The sequence below is a fragment of the Dermochelys coriacea genome, chromosome 7, assembly GCF_009764565.3.
Source record: "Dermochelys coriacea isolate rDerCor1 chromosome 7, rDerCor1.pri.v4, whole genome shotgun sequence".
In the NCBI taxonomy this organism is placed as follows: domain Eukaryota; kingdom Metazoa; phylum Chordata; order Testudines; family Dermochelyidae; genus Dermochelys; species Dermochelys coriacea.
The window spans coordinates 8,039,599-8,055,268 of NC_050074.1; the positions used below are offsets into that span (position 1 = coordinate 8,039,599).

Sequence of the window (15,670 nt, forward strand, 5' to 3'; positions counted from 1 at the left end):
AACTATTAACCTATTTCAAAAAGCAAGTAGAACAGTACTACTAGAACATATTTAAAAACAAACTAACTAAAATTCAAAACAGCTAGACAGTCTTACAGAGAAGTCAGTTTTGTTCACAACACAACATACAAAAAAGTGTTAAAAAACATCTACGAATTACTCATTAGCTGGTTAAATATGTTGGTATTTAGACAAACATAGTCATTAATAATGTATAAAATGACTAATAATCCATGTAATTTGCATAATTTGGTTGCCTAGTTTTTAGAATTGTTTTCAAATACATGGACCAGAGCCTATGTCCTTTGAGTGGTCACATGTGCACACGGTAGCAGGCAAATGTTTATGGAGAGAGAGTAAATTTCAGTCCCTGATTGAAGCCCAAACAACAAGGGTACGGATATGGGGATGCAAGGAAGAATCCAATCGCCAAGTGCAGGCTGGGTAGGGAGCAGCTGTACATCAATCCCTAGGCTAGAGCAGCAGCTGCTAACCCTACGTGGGGTTTTGGTCCACTTGATCCAGTGTCCAAGCCAATGCCTTTTACCCTGGTTTCAAGCTCCCCACTTTACAGTGGGTAGGGAAAGTCCAGCTTTGCTGTGCACAAGGGATATAAAATGCCCTAGGTACTTATTTGTATGTGTTTCCCTGACCCCTGTGAAACAAAAAACCACAGTTCTGGGGCCTTGCACACCTCCTTCAGCCCTGGATGACGTTCACCTGCAATAAAATACTCGGGCAGAGGTAAATGGCTACGCCAGCCTCACTCTGCCCCTCCACTCTCTGTGTGGCCTTGTACAGAGAAGCAGCTGCTCTCATCTCACTCTGCCTCCTTCCCCTATAAAGCCTGCGCACAGGGAAACAGTCCGGCCACCATCCTCCCATGCAGCATCCTGCCCAGAGTGTAACAGCTGCTCCCCTATGTGGTGCTATGTGCACAGAGATTAACCACCATTCTTGTCTTATTTTCCAGTCCATTCTCCTCGCCTTGTGACAACTGGCCAGGGAGCTCAGAGGGTTGCTGCCTGATGGGTGGAGTTGTGAGGTAGGGGCTGGGCTGGGCTGCTTAGCAGGCAGGGAAGGTGTGGCTCCCTCCTCCCCCAAGCCAGGCTGAACCTCGGGTGGGGGGGGGGGGAAGAAGGGCAGTAAGACATCTAAACTGATTGAACCGCATGGGGGGGAAATGCAAAACCCCTGGGGAAGGAGGCCTGAGACCTCCAAACTGGGAGCATGTTTGTCTCATCCACTTGTTACGTCTTCTCTTTTAGGCTGTAAATTCTGAGGCAGGGACACTTGTTTACAGGGTTTGCACAGTGCATATTAAAACTGGGGTCCAGCATGCTTGAATCTTTAGTCACTAATGCAATGTAAATGTTAAACAACAACAACTATGGGGGAGGAATTTACCCAATGAACCCAGCAGGACTTTGCACTGCACCCCCACTGAAACCTCATACACCCATTCTTCTAAACTACTCCCTTCTCATCAGCATGGGAAAGCAGAAAGCTCCAAAGATTAACTACGTCACACCAAAGAAGGAAGTTTCAGATTTGAGATACCCCACAACATCCCTGATCCCGCTCAAAGAATGTCCTGCTCCTATCAACCTCCTTTTTCAACCAAAGAACTGTTAGCTCAAACATTTCAGCTCATCTCAACTACCCTGTGAGCACATAAGGAAAAAGGTGAATTCACTTGTAGCCAGCATCCATGCCATTTACAGCTTTGGAAGTCAAAACCAGCATCTAATATGGAACTCACATGAACCCAAAGATACCGGGTTCTGCACTAGCTAAAGTTTCCAAATGGTCTTGGTACAGCCAATTTAAAGGCAAGAGTAATCTGATCTGGCAGTGACAAAGACATGGAAACTGCAGTGAGGTCAGAAGAAGAACATAAGAATGGCCATGCTGGGTCAGACCAAAGGTCCATCTAGCACAGTAGCCTGTCTTCCAACAGTGACCAGTGCCAGATGCCCCAGAACAGGTAATCATCAAGTGATCCACCCCCCTGTCGCCCATTCCCAGCTTCTGGCAAACAGAAACTAGGGATACCATCCCTGCCCATCCTGGCTAATAGCTATTAAGGTCTATATCCAAAAGAAAAAGTACTATCTAACCTTCTAGCTAAGCACAGATGGAAAAGAAAAAGAGGGAACTCTTAACAGTGCTGTTACCTGAACTTCCAGAAGCATAAGAAATGTGTGTTAACCTATGAAGAAACTGAGTGTGTCCAAAAAATGTTTTATTAATGATTACTAGCCTCAGTTTTTCACAGCTATCAGAATGCCCACACATGTGTTATGAAGAGATGAGGTCTAGATATTAATGCACGATAAAGCGCTGCCTGGAAAATGCTCATGTTTAAAACTGTTCCATGTTTTGTTCTTATGTGATTTGAGGCAATTCCTGCTGAAGTTTATGGAAGGCTTCAACTTCAGTGGGAGTTGGATGAAGTCATTAATTAACGCACTTATTTTGTGCATGCAAGAAAATGTGGTATTTGTTAGTCACTATAGCTGACAATATAACTGTTTGCCTGAATATTTAACCACATTTTAGTATTAAGACTAAAACACAAGTTTTTCACACAGCTAGTAAAAGTAGCACTCCAAAGTACATCTGATTTTCAAGCTTCTCAAGACAAAACCCCCATGCTTATCCATCCACTAACATTTGGCATATATCATTCTGACCCTTAAAAACATTCTCTTTGAAAATACTTCATGCATTTCAACATGTTCCCAGCTCTCCTATTATTCATTCCACTGCAAGGCAGATAACAAGGAAATTTAAATGCAACAAAAGTTTTATATCAGTGTTTTCTAATCATACAAATTATTAAGATGAATTAAACTATAAATCACTTTCCAACCCACAGTAGCAAAACCTAAAATCACATGGCTGCTATGACAAAACATCTAAGTTGGCATTGTTAATGGACACTACAAGCATTTAATTAGATTAGTTTTAGTCACAACCATCCTGACAATGAAAGCTTTGTATTTCCAACGATAAGTGCTGTCAATTATGCATGTAATCATTACCCTTGTACCACAGGTCTTAAGGCCACCAAGTCGATTTCACTCATAGCTTGCATGCTATACAACTAATTATATTCATTTGGCTATAACAAAGTAAGAGAGCTAAATTAAATGCATTAATGAATCATAGTCTGCCAAAAAGAATATCTAGGCAATAAAATAACTGCACAAAGACAACGATCAAAGACATAAATAAGTGCACTAAAAAGTAAGAATAACTATGCAAAGGTTAGACCTGAAGTACTAATCAATATACCAGCTCAGCAGAACACAGTAGAGCAGGTTCTTCTTGCCCTAGGGGAAACTAACATGAAGTAATGTAATTCAACAGTTATTTGCCCAAGCTCTGGAAAATGAAGTAAACCAGCCAAATCTTATTTTCCAGTAACTAGGCTTGATCATTCAGTATTTACCAAGTTGATTCACTACTTATTGCCACCATTTCTATTTTATTTAAAGATCTGATTTCTAGAAAAGCTCTCACAAATTTCTATTTGTTTTTATGTTACGTCCTGCCTGATTTCCCAGATTACATTAGGAAAGACTATCCCATACAAGAAATGTAATTTTAGTCAGAATATATAAAGTGATTTAACTGTACTCACAGGATAACTTGTAAAAGAAGCATAGATTCTAATAGATTTTCTATGGAAATACATTACACGTCTATTCAGACAATGTTATAATGGATCTATTCAGTTATCATCTATTCAAACTGTTTTATCAAAGCTACGAACAATTGTAACTGCACAAATTTGTGCAGTTATAAACGTATAAGACTTTAAAAGGGCCTAGCACAATTAATAAAGTAACATGTCAATAGTTAAAAGCATGTTCTATGCCACAGTATAATGCAGCGTTTTCAACAGCACTTTGCTTTGCAACTAAGGTCTCTCAGTTGATTTCTATTTCTGTCTATTGGCTGATAAGTCTTTGTGTGAAATTAATTTAAGTGTTTTCTTTACAGTTACAAAAAAAAAAAAGTCAGACTGCTCATTAAAAGTGCATAGGTTTTGTCACTAATTCAGCAGTAATATCCCCCAACTGTTCCATGCAGAATAAAGAAATGCTTCTGATGATAGCCTGTGTTCTTAACTAATTATAATCTGAATAAATTTAGTATCAAAGACTTGAAAATGTTTTCACTAGATTTTACTTATATTTTTTTTTCTTAGTTAACACTAATGGAAAATGTTATTTCTGGTCATTTTCATGTCAATTTGCCTTTCTTGGTTTTGGAGAGAGGTTCATTCAAAAATTCACATACATTTTTTCAGCAAAATCCACCTGGTTTCTAGTGCACCTGTCAGAGCTGAGGATCAAAGTCTCCAGTCGTTACTTAAGCTGCAGACTATACTGGCATAGCTATGCTGGCAGAACCCTATGTCAGATGCCGCATACACCAATGGAAGAGGTTGTTCCATCGACATAGCAACACCACCTCCCTGAATGTTGATAGAACCTTTTTCCATTAACATTGCTGCACGTACGCTGGGGATTAGAGTGGCATAGCGATATAGGTCAAAGGTGGTTGGGGGTTTTGTTTTTGTTTTTTGTTTTTTTTTCCCCACACTGTAGTTTTATTGAGCTAATTTTTAAAGTATAGAGAAAACCTTAGGCAAAATTTCCACCGACTTTAAGGACCTACAATTATAGCAAAGACCTAAGTACATTCCTAGCAAATTAATATTATATCCAGATATAGACATAGATAAAACCTATCTATTCTTTCAAAAGACAAAATTTAACATGTTAGCGTTTCAAAATAGAACATAATGCTCGAAGGGACAAAAATCCTTTATATTGCATTCTACAATACATCTCCCTCTTTTCTATTAGTATTGTGAATACAAATTGCAGTGCTACACCTTGAAATTGAAATAGGCTCAGTGCTATAATGAAAGCCTATTTTGAATTAATAAAATTGGACCTGCCTTTTGGGAACTATGATTATTCCAGTCCCTTGGAACTGCCTGCAGCAAAAATGAACCGCTTGTTTTCAGCCCACTGCTGTGTATATTTAACTACTGGATTCTTGATCACAAAACAATGCATTGAGGTCTGTGGTTTCACCTGTTACAGAGCTTGGTAACTTTCCACTACTGTTGATAGGAATATATGACATTAAATTAAGAATGTTAATAAATACATTAAAAGTGCTGAAGCTTATCAAAAAATAAACCACTGTACAGAAAGAACAACATGTGGCAGGATGTGTGGTTGTTCTCACATAACAATAGGAATCATGTGTCTGGTCAGAAAGAACAACAAAGAACTTCAAGGCTATGTTAATAAGGAATCATATGACATGTGTGGTTAGAGCATGGGACTGGGAGCCAGGACCTCTTGCTATCAAATCCTGATTGTACCTCTGACTCATTATATGACTTTCAGCAAACCTATAATCGGTATCTCACTTTCTCTCTAAACCGGGGATAACACTACTTACTTATCTCACAGGGGTTTTGCAAAAAATTAATGTTTGCACCTGTTTTAAAAACATAGGGATTATTCACTACTGCCTTATTCTATTTTTACCCCCATGTAAGGCACCTGATTACACTGTGAAAAGCAGAAGGTGGTGGTGAATCAAAATCCATGCAGTGCTGTGTAAGTTCAACGAAGGATGAAATTTTGCTGTAAAATTTGCTGCAGTAATATCTATTGTTATGAGTTCATTGTACATAGCAAAATAGATGCAAGTAACCCAATGGCATGGGAAAAGAACATTACAGTGTAATGAAGGAGAATCAAGGGCAGGACAATTGAGCCACCTACAGAGTAGTGTCTCCAATCGCACTATGGACCTATTGACTCTAGTGAGCACTATGTAAACTTCATATAAAGAGGTCTGGATGGAAATGAATGTAATCAGTATGGCCATAAAAATCTAAGGGCTACAGTGTGGCTGGCTTCACATAGGTGGCAGAGGAGATCAGAAGCTTTCCTCTCTTATATCCATGAGAAGAGGGTAGTCAAAGTGTAGGTGGGAAGCACAGATGCTACACAGGCCTACTGCTGCCACCTCCCAAAAGCCAGTGTGTAATGAGGACTCCTGCAGCACACTCCCCTTTGCGTGCCCCTCAGTATTGGCTGTGGCAGTTGCATCTGAGACCAAACTCTCAACCTTGAACGAGTAAATGTTCAAATTTGGGACTTTCTACCTAGCTATTTTCAAAATAGAGCTATTATGTTTCCCAAGAGGCTAATATGGCAACAACCTTCTCTCTTACCCTTCTTCTAAGCTTTAAGAAGGATGCAGTGGTTTCGACAACACACCCACCGATTGCCAGCTAAACAAAGTGAGATGTTTCAGAATAGCAGCCGTATTAGTCTGTATTCGCAAAAAGAAAAGGAGTACTTGTGGCACCTTAGAAACTAACAAATTTATTTGAGCATAAGCTTTCGGATCCGATGAAGTGAGCTGTAGCTCATGAAAGCTTATGCTCAAATAAATTTGTTAGTCTCTAAGATGCCACAAGTACTCCTTTTCTTAAAGTGAGATGTGAAATAGTAGCTGCCCATATTAAGACATATCTTCCCCTCCTCCTCCTCTACCCCCCCCTCCAAAAAAAACACAGCAAAATGTTCAAGTGTGTTAAAGGTCTACAGAGAATGTTAAACACATTTTGTTTTGCTAAACTTAAACTCTCTTCTCTGTCCTTCCCACTCTATCCCCACCCCTACCTCGCAGAACTGTCTTTCTACATGAGTGTTTTCCACTACCTTTGATTTTCAGACTAGCTTCTGAAATAAGTCAGATAAATCATCCTTTTTATAACTCCGTACTTTTGAATATATTGTATATTTATTACTAAATTATAAGCCTCATTAAAACCTATAATGATAAATTAGCCAGTCCCTTGATCCTGTCACTGATGTTATTAATTGCTTTCATAACCCTTACTACACACTTCATCGGTGATAAAAATTTTAAAGCTAGATAAAATCAACTAAGCTAAGGCTCGCCCTTAATACCGGACTCTTAAATCTTCTCAAAACAAGTAATCAAGTATCCAGCTTTTCTGCATTTTAAGATAATCCTAATAAATCCTAATTTATTTCTATAATAAATGGGTCTTCATTTAATCTAGGAGCACCAATTTCATATATTTACTCATCTAGAGGCATGGTTCTATGGAAAAAATTACATGTAATTAATGACCATCACAATGTATATACACACACAAGGGTGTAGAATTAAGGTTCTGCTCTTAGGGGAATTCTGCGTCACTGCGTGCACACAGAATTCATGTCCCCCGCAGACTTCTTTGCTTCCCCATAGAGAATGATGGAGAAGCAACGGGAAGCTGCAGAAGTGGTCACATGCGCCTCCCCAGAAGTGAGGGCACATGGTTTCAGGCACCCGGAGCAGTCACTGGAAAGGTAAATCACCACGGGTGAGGGGACTAGTCTGGGGATGCCACAGCTAGTGTTTCCTACCCTGCACTGGGCTCAGCTGCTAGTTCCTCCTCTCCTCCACACATCCCCTCCTCCCGCCAGGCCCCCGCCACCCGCAGGGACGCAGCGAGCAGTGTACGGGGGGGGGCGCTTCGCAGGGGGAGGGGGATGTGTGGAGGTGAGGAGGGACAGGTGAGCAGTGGGTGCCTCGGAGAAGGGGAAGAGCAGGGATGGGAAAGGGCAGACCGCAGGCAGGGCCACCATGGCACAGGCATTTGGTGGCAGAGCAGCAGCGGCTGCACCAGGAGAGGCTTACCCTACCCTGGCCTATTATACCCACCGCCTATGCTGCCCGCATAGCTCCTCAGCCACAGTGGGTGTGTGGGGGGGTCTTTCTATGGGAAGCTGCTCCCCTGTCTGCCCAAACACCATGCATCCAGCTCCCCACACCCAGAAAACCTTCACCAAGCTACCCATACCTAAACTCCAACCCTGCCAAGCCTCACCCCTGCATCTAGAGCCCCCTTTGCAACCGGACCCCCACACCAAACCACATCCCTTCTACATCCCGACCCCCACCAAGCCACTCCCCCCTGCATCTGGAGCCCCACCCCTGCACTAGATCATTCCCCGAGCCCCCCACACTTCACCTGCCCTCCCTGACCCCCAAATCTCACCCCTCCTGCATCCAGATCCCTGCTGAGCAACTCCCCCTGCATCTGGAACCCCACCCATGCACTCAGACCACCACCCATTGAGCCCCATCCTCCTGCACCTGGACCCATCCCACCAAGACCCCCACACTGAGCCCACGTTCCCCACCCCGCTGATCCCCAATAACCTTCACCTGGACTCCCCTGTAGACTTCTATTCCTCCTGGTGCCAGAACCCCTCAACAAGCTGCTGTGCATCCAGACCCCCCACTGAGCCACCCGCACCTGGATCCCGGCACACTAAGCCCCTCCACACTTGGATCCTGCCATACTTAGCCTGCTTCCCCAAACCTGGAATGGGTGCCAGGCCTGGTTGTGCGCATGAGACACTGTCCCTCTCACTTTCTTATCTTGGTGCAGAGGAGCAGGGCCCTGGGGTGTTTCTGGGGCAGGTCCAGCCCTTGCACTGTGTCAGGGTGAGGTGCAGCCTCACTGCTGAGTCCATGGTCTTTGGGGGTGGCGGGGGTGCTGCAGGGTGATCTCCCATTTCTCTGCAGCCAGTGGCCTATGCTTCCCACTGCCATGCTGGAGAGTCTGCATTTATTTATTGACAAATAAAATAAGTAGAACTTTAAAATATTGTGCGCAGAATTTGTATTTATTTATTTGTGGGTGCAGAATTCCCTCTGGGGTAAAGGTTGCATGGGCTGTATTAATTTGAGCATTCTCTAACTTCTGAGTGCTTGACTTTGCAACACAAAGTTGTTTTAATGTACCTTTTGGTAGTAATATACTTGGATTAAATAAACAAAGTGACTAATTTCAGAGTAGCAGCCGTGTTAGTCTGTATTCGCAAAAAGAAAAGGAGTACTTGTGGCACCTTAGAGACTAACAAATTTATTAGAGCATAAGCTTTCGTGAGCTACAGCTCACTTCATCGGATGCATTTGGTGGAAAAAACAGAGGAGAGATTTATATACACACACAGAGAACATGAAACAATGGGTTTATCTCTGTGTGTATATAAATCTCTCCTCTGTTTTTTCCACCAAATGCATCCGATGAAGTGAGCTGTAGCTCACGAAAGCTTATGCTCTAATAAATTTGTTAGTCTCTAAGATGCCACAAGTACTCCTTTTCTTAAAGTGACTAATTGTCACCCTTGTTGACAAACTCAAAAGAGGTGACATGGATTGAAATGGCACGAAAAAGGAAATCTCCTTTTATGTCTAAATGAGGTCCCTGTGAAACGGGGCTGAAGTACATTGATGATGCAGTGCAGGAAAGCTTGCTCTGCCAGCTCTCAAGCCGCATCTGTTCTGTAATAAATAAAGTTCAGTGTCTAGTGTTGTCAACCTGGCACCTTGCAGGACCAAGCATTTAATATAAATTTGTTTGAAAAGTTATGCAAACTCTGATTATACTGGCCACTTCCCACTGTATCCTATTAGGGCTCATCTTAACACAAACTACCCACTGCTACCTCTTAAAACATTCCCTTTGTTCTGTGTTAAACTGTAATAAAATATGTAACACCACATTTGTGACTATACTACATACTAGCCAAAATACAACAGGACATACAATACAATACAGAAATAAAAAAACCCTCTGTCCACATCCCCCCCCCGATGTCACTTGCCACCCAGCATTGCAACCCACATGGGTCTAAACAAAAAATTACAACTCATATTCAACAGGGACCACATCCTGAAAGAAATCTTTCCTGAACTCCCTCTTCTGGCCTTCAAACAACTCCCCAACCTCTCCAAGCTCATCATCAGAAGCAAGCTCCCCACAGGCCAGGACATACCAACTCAAAGTGGCTTCAAACCTTGCCAGACCAACATATGCAAAACCTGTAGACATATCTCCACTGCTACAATGATCAACATCCCCCATAACACACCTTTCAAGATCCATGGGTCCTACACATGCCTATCACAATATTTAGTGTACCTTATCCAGTGCACTAAATGCCACACTATGTGATTAAAACCAGACAATCACTACATTCTTGAATGAACGCTCATAGTAAAATGACAAAAAGACAAAAATATCACATCACCTGTGGGATGTACATTTTTCACAAAGTGATCACGCTATATCTGACCTCTCAGTCCTCACCCTGAAAGGAAACCTGCACAAACACCTTCTGAAGATGAGCCTGGGAGCTTAAATTCATACCTTTGTTAGACAATAAAAGTCACGGACTGAATAAAAACACTGGATTTATGGCTTATTAAAAAAATATTATATTATATATATATAACCTACTAACCACCCCCCTCCATTTCTCCTTTCACCTGGAATGGTCCCTTGAAATGTGCTATGTATGCTAAACAATCTGTTCCACCTTGTATTTAGTTACTGCACTCCGAGACTCATGCACTGCGATTTTCTTACTTTATTATATCTTTTATTTTCAGCCATGAGAGCACCTTTAAGACTGAGAACTCTAATAACATATACAGAACTAATGTTGAAATTTTTCCCTTTCGTGATCTCATTGATAAGTAAAAGAAAATCACCCTAATACCTATTTTTGGGGAGCAATCCCAGGACACGTTTCAGCATCTCCATCACAAACTGACATCCTGACCCATCTCAGACTTAATTTGTGCATATGCACAGCGAACCATTGTGATTTAGGACATATCCTTATAAATTGCAGGTGTTTTAAAACTGGCATCTCCGCTGGTTATAAAACTCTTCCTGCATCTCCTGATCTTCTAGTCTTCAAATGTACATTTGGAACTTGTCTATTTCCCATGTGAATATATAGAGGCACATTAGCTGAATATTCTAAAGGAAAATATAACTTTTTGAAGCCTGATGTGATTTAAGAAACCTGAAGGTTTGATGTGGTGTTGATTTGGGAGTGAGGGGAGGTTAGTAGATTTTCAGCAGGTATTTGTGCTGAACATGACTTTTTCTATTTTTGAGGAAGGAAAGGGAATATGGGGGATATATTAGGATGTGTGAATTGCCAGTTTTCTCTTTGTAGTGGTGTCTTTTAAAGTTCTCAAAACTTATAAGATTGCCTTTATCCAAATATCTGATAACTTTTTTTGTTAAACATCATTTTGTTTTAATGCAAAACTGGTTAGTGGAGTCAGGCAGCTCAACTGTGTCCTAAAATCCTGACTGAATATCATAGCAACCCTCATTATAATGCAGTTGAGAGAACAGATTTTATGCAATCTGTAGTGCTGAAGTCAAGCAGTCATTAAAAACAAATACCACTCTTGCCCCTAGCTGCAATATGTACACTTGTTTTCTTGGAATGTTTTCAAAATTTCATTCTTTGTGATTATGCGCAAAGCTCTGGAGCTAGAAAAATCTCTCTTTTTGGACTTTTGATTCTGACTGCTTTATGCATTACTGAACTGCAGAGTTGATATTGGGGAACTTGTGCCTAGTGAAGCAAATATAAAAACCAGGGAATTAACATTGCTTTGTGCATACTTCACTTTTAGGTGTAAACGTCTTTTAAAAAATAGCAAGAAATCCTGACGTGCAGACTACAGAAAGTGTAAGAAATCTGTGCAGCTACTCAGAGAAGTCACATGCCAAAGAGAGACTACAAGGTTACTGCCAAATCAAGACGTTTTAACAAATTGATACCATAATACATGTAGCATGACAGCGAAATGCAAACAGAGATTCCTAACTTAGCTCTGCCACATCACTTTCATAGAACATCTGGCTTGTTCCACCTTGCATGGTGCTTAGTAGCCTCAATTCCATCATCTTCAGAGGGGGCTCAGTATGTCATAGGATGGAGATCTTTATTCACCATTTCTTCTGAGTGTCTCTGGTTCAGTATGGTGTACTATTGAGCTGGGTCATTTTCCTGGAAACATGTGGGTGCTAAAATGATCTCTATGTTGAACTGGCTCAACTGACCCAAGGGCAGAAACCAAGTAAGAAAGTGTGGAGATGGCAATGGATTTGCATTACAGCTGCTACTCATCTCCACATATAGCGGAGACCATCTTGTGGTCCTTGCTTCTTGGCCCTGGTCCTAACATAGCAGAATAAATGTCCCTTACAAATCAAACACCACAGAGCTAGTACAAACTTTGCGTTTTAGATCTTCTAAACTTGGGTGCTGCATGCTAGCAAAACTTGCCAACCTGTGACAGTATTGAGACAGGAAAAGCAGCCACAATATGGAAAGTGCTAGGAAGTCTCAAGCAGAAAGAAATAAAAAAAATAAATGTACTACAGAAAATACAATGGGTGTTAAGACCTGGACATGAACCACTTGCAACAGTGAAATTTACTGCTGTATTTCCCATTTGGAGAGCTGCAAATACCAGAGATACCATAATGAAAATAAATACTACATTGTAATAAAACTTACATTTTTTTTTAGTAGGGCCTATTGTAACTACTAGACATCTGATGCTGGGCATAAATCCCGAGTGGAAAAGTAGAAGCAAAGAATGAAATTCATTCCTATGAAGAGGGCTAGCAAAAGACCTAAGCAGCACTTAAGTCCTATTTTGAGGATACAAGTGATGCATGGGCATTTTACTGGCCCGCTGCTCAGTGGGTGAATTTCACCCAAAGAGAGTGAAAATAAAAAGGGGAATAAAAGAGAAGAAACATCTGATGTGAATTGGTTATGATGTTTCTTTCTTGTCCAACGAAGGCTGAGTAATTGGAGATTTCTGGCGAACAGTTCATATTCATGTCTAATGCCACCAAAAATCTAGATAGCAAGGTGCACCCACATTTGAAGTGGACAGAGAAAACCCATTGCACAAAGGCAGTTTTCTAGATTTAAATGAGAGATCGTTTATGTGAAACAGAGAATTAAATGTAGACTATTTAATTAAAGCCAGAAATATTGAAACCAGAATTGAAGGTATATTTATTTTGGAAAATATCATATTGCATGGTTTTCTGGGGAAAAAATCCTTCCAAGGATTACTGATGTTAGTTTTCATGGCACCTAGCTTTTCATTTAACACACAATTACTGTGGTAAGCAGTTCAAAAAGAAATGTTTTGTCCCTCAAGCAAATGGTATATATTAACTACTGTAAGGAGATGAAGTTTCACCTGCAGTATGCACCACTGTTTTAGATGCTTTATCATCTTTTCACTTGCACATCTACCAATGTGATATATGTCATCATGTGCCAGCAATGCCCCTCTGACATGTACATTGGTCAAACTGGACAGTCTCTACGTAAAAGAATAAATGGCCACAAATCAGACGTCAAGAATTATAATATTCAAAAACCAGTTGGAGAACCTTCAATCTCTTTGGTCACTCGATTACAGACCTAAAAGTGGCAATTCTGCAACAAAAAAACTTCAAAAACAGACTCCAATGAGAGACTGCTGAATTGGAATTAATTTGCAAGTGGATACAACTAACTTAGGCTTGAATAAAGACTGGGAGCGGATGGGTCATTACACAAGGTAAAACTATTTCCCTGCCTACCTCCCACTGTTCCTCAGACGTTCTTGTCAACTGCTGGAAATGGCCCACCTTGATTATCACTACAAAAGTACTGGGAAACGATAGTGGGAGCTCAATATTAGATACAAGGCAAACTTCAGTATTTTCCTTTGTACTTTATTTAACAAAGGTTCAGGTACAGTGGTGTGAGAGTATAGATTAGTTTGTGCTATTACTGCCATTGCTGTACCTGTTCTATGAATAAGCACAGGACTTCACTCTCTAGGGGATTAAGTCTGACCCTTCTCACAAGCATTAACACTCAGAATGAGAATTTTTTAATTGTTTTTAAAAAGTTACAGAAGGGATTAAAAATATGCAGTTTTCCAAAGTAAGCTACAATTTTATAGGGCAACCTCCCTTTCTGCAACATTACAATGTGCTGGCAGCTTTTTCATCACAGGCACAATTAGTAGTACTAGTTCATCGTAGTTACATGCTGGCAGGTAAAAATCACTTTATTTATCATGTGACTATTAATATTTGCACCCACATTAAACTAAAGGTGCAAAAAATTTAGGTGCAATAGCTGCATGCAAAAAATGGCACTTCCAGAATGGTAGGCTGGGAGAGGTTCAGATGAAAAAAAAATCAGTTCCCACTGCACTTTTAAGGTATAATAATTTTGGAGTCTTTCATCTTTAAGAACTATTTAACATGAAATTCATTGAAAAAAATCACACTTGCAGCTGACTTGATTTTACAAAACAGATGTCATTTAATATCTTCAATTTATTTTAAAGGAAGACTTGCAAAATAATGAATAAAAATACCCAACACCTTATGGAGTCAGTTGCAAAGATTTTTCAAATATTTGGAGACGTTTAGGGTAAAACAATGAGAGGTTTAAATTCTGTTACTGTACATCACATAGAAACATAGGCCCCAATATAAGCCCTATGCTATAATCCTTAAAACATTCTGGAATGTTGAACAAGGAGGTTCAGGTGGTTTAGAATGGCAAGAATAAATAAAGCATTTTATTTGTGAAATCTCACGGCAAATATTCAATTAATTTAAATGTACAGAAGCCATTTTCAGAACATGTTCTGTGTGTTTAATTTCAAACAGTGGCTTGATTAAAATTGTACCAACTTTTACCGTTTCCTGTCTTTTGCTGACATTTCTTTATCCCTTTAAGTTTTCTTTATGGGTTTATAAATAGTTGCTTGTTATTATACACAATTACACCATGCTGTGTATGAGGACACCCCACAAGCTGTTAGCTTGATTAACTTAATAATAGATTTCAGGGTGTGATTTCCAATTAATTTCGTTTTCCATATGCATATGAAGATCCATGGGAAGCCAAAATTACAGAGTAGCCATATGGGGTCAAATAAGTAACAATTGAAAGTAATTTTATAATTTCTGTGCACTAAAAAAAATTATAAATAATAATAAAATACATATGGTTAATGCCATGGAGGAAATTAAAAATTTCAGCAGTGTCTGTTGATATCTAGTAACAGTCACTTCCTCTCCATGTTAGCCTAAGGGACAAATGGTCAACCATAGTGCTAGCCAAAATCTAGAAACACAACTATCAAACAGCATATCTGTATGATGAGTGTGGGGCAAATTTGGGCACAAGTCTACAGTGCATCCAACATGCCACACATTAACTGTGCAAGGAATTCACTAATCTACAAAACATGGAATCAATTCAAAATTTCAAGAATAGTTTTTCCACTGTGTATAAAAAGTGCAGTGAACAATTTTATTTTCCTCATATTGTTTGTTTTATTTTATTACAAGCTTCTTCATCATCTCAGTCTTTTGTTTGTTTTTGCTGTTGTTTGTTTAAAAATAGAGGAATAGTCAATTAATTCCATCTTTTAATTCCAGTTAATACTAATGTGATCTAAATATACAGCAGGAGGAGAACATGCACAGAACTCTATGGGTTCAAATGTGAATATACATGTTACAAATATTATTATTGTAAAAAGAAAAGGAGTACTTGTGGCACCTTAGAGACTAACAAATTTATTAGAGCATAAGCTTTCGTGAGCTACAGCTCAAATGCATCCGATGAAGTGAGCTGTAGCTCACGAAAGCTTATGCTCTAATAAATTTGTTAGTCTCTAAGGT

The 15,670-nt window shown here is 40.0% G+C and overlaps 1 protein-coding gene across 1 annotated transcript in view; it reads right to left on the reverse strand.

The window, feature by feature from the left end:
• The window catches only part of SUCLG2 (succinate-CoA ligase GDP-forming subunit beta), a 230,408-nt gene that overhangs the window by 126,195 nt on the left and 88,543 nt on the right, over positions 1–15,670 (reverse strand). The gene's annotated exons all lie outside the window — the stretch shown is intronic.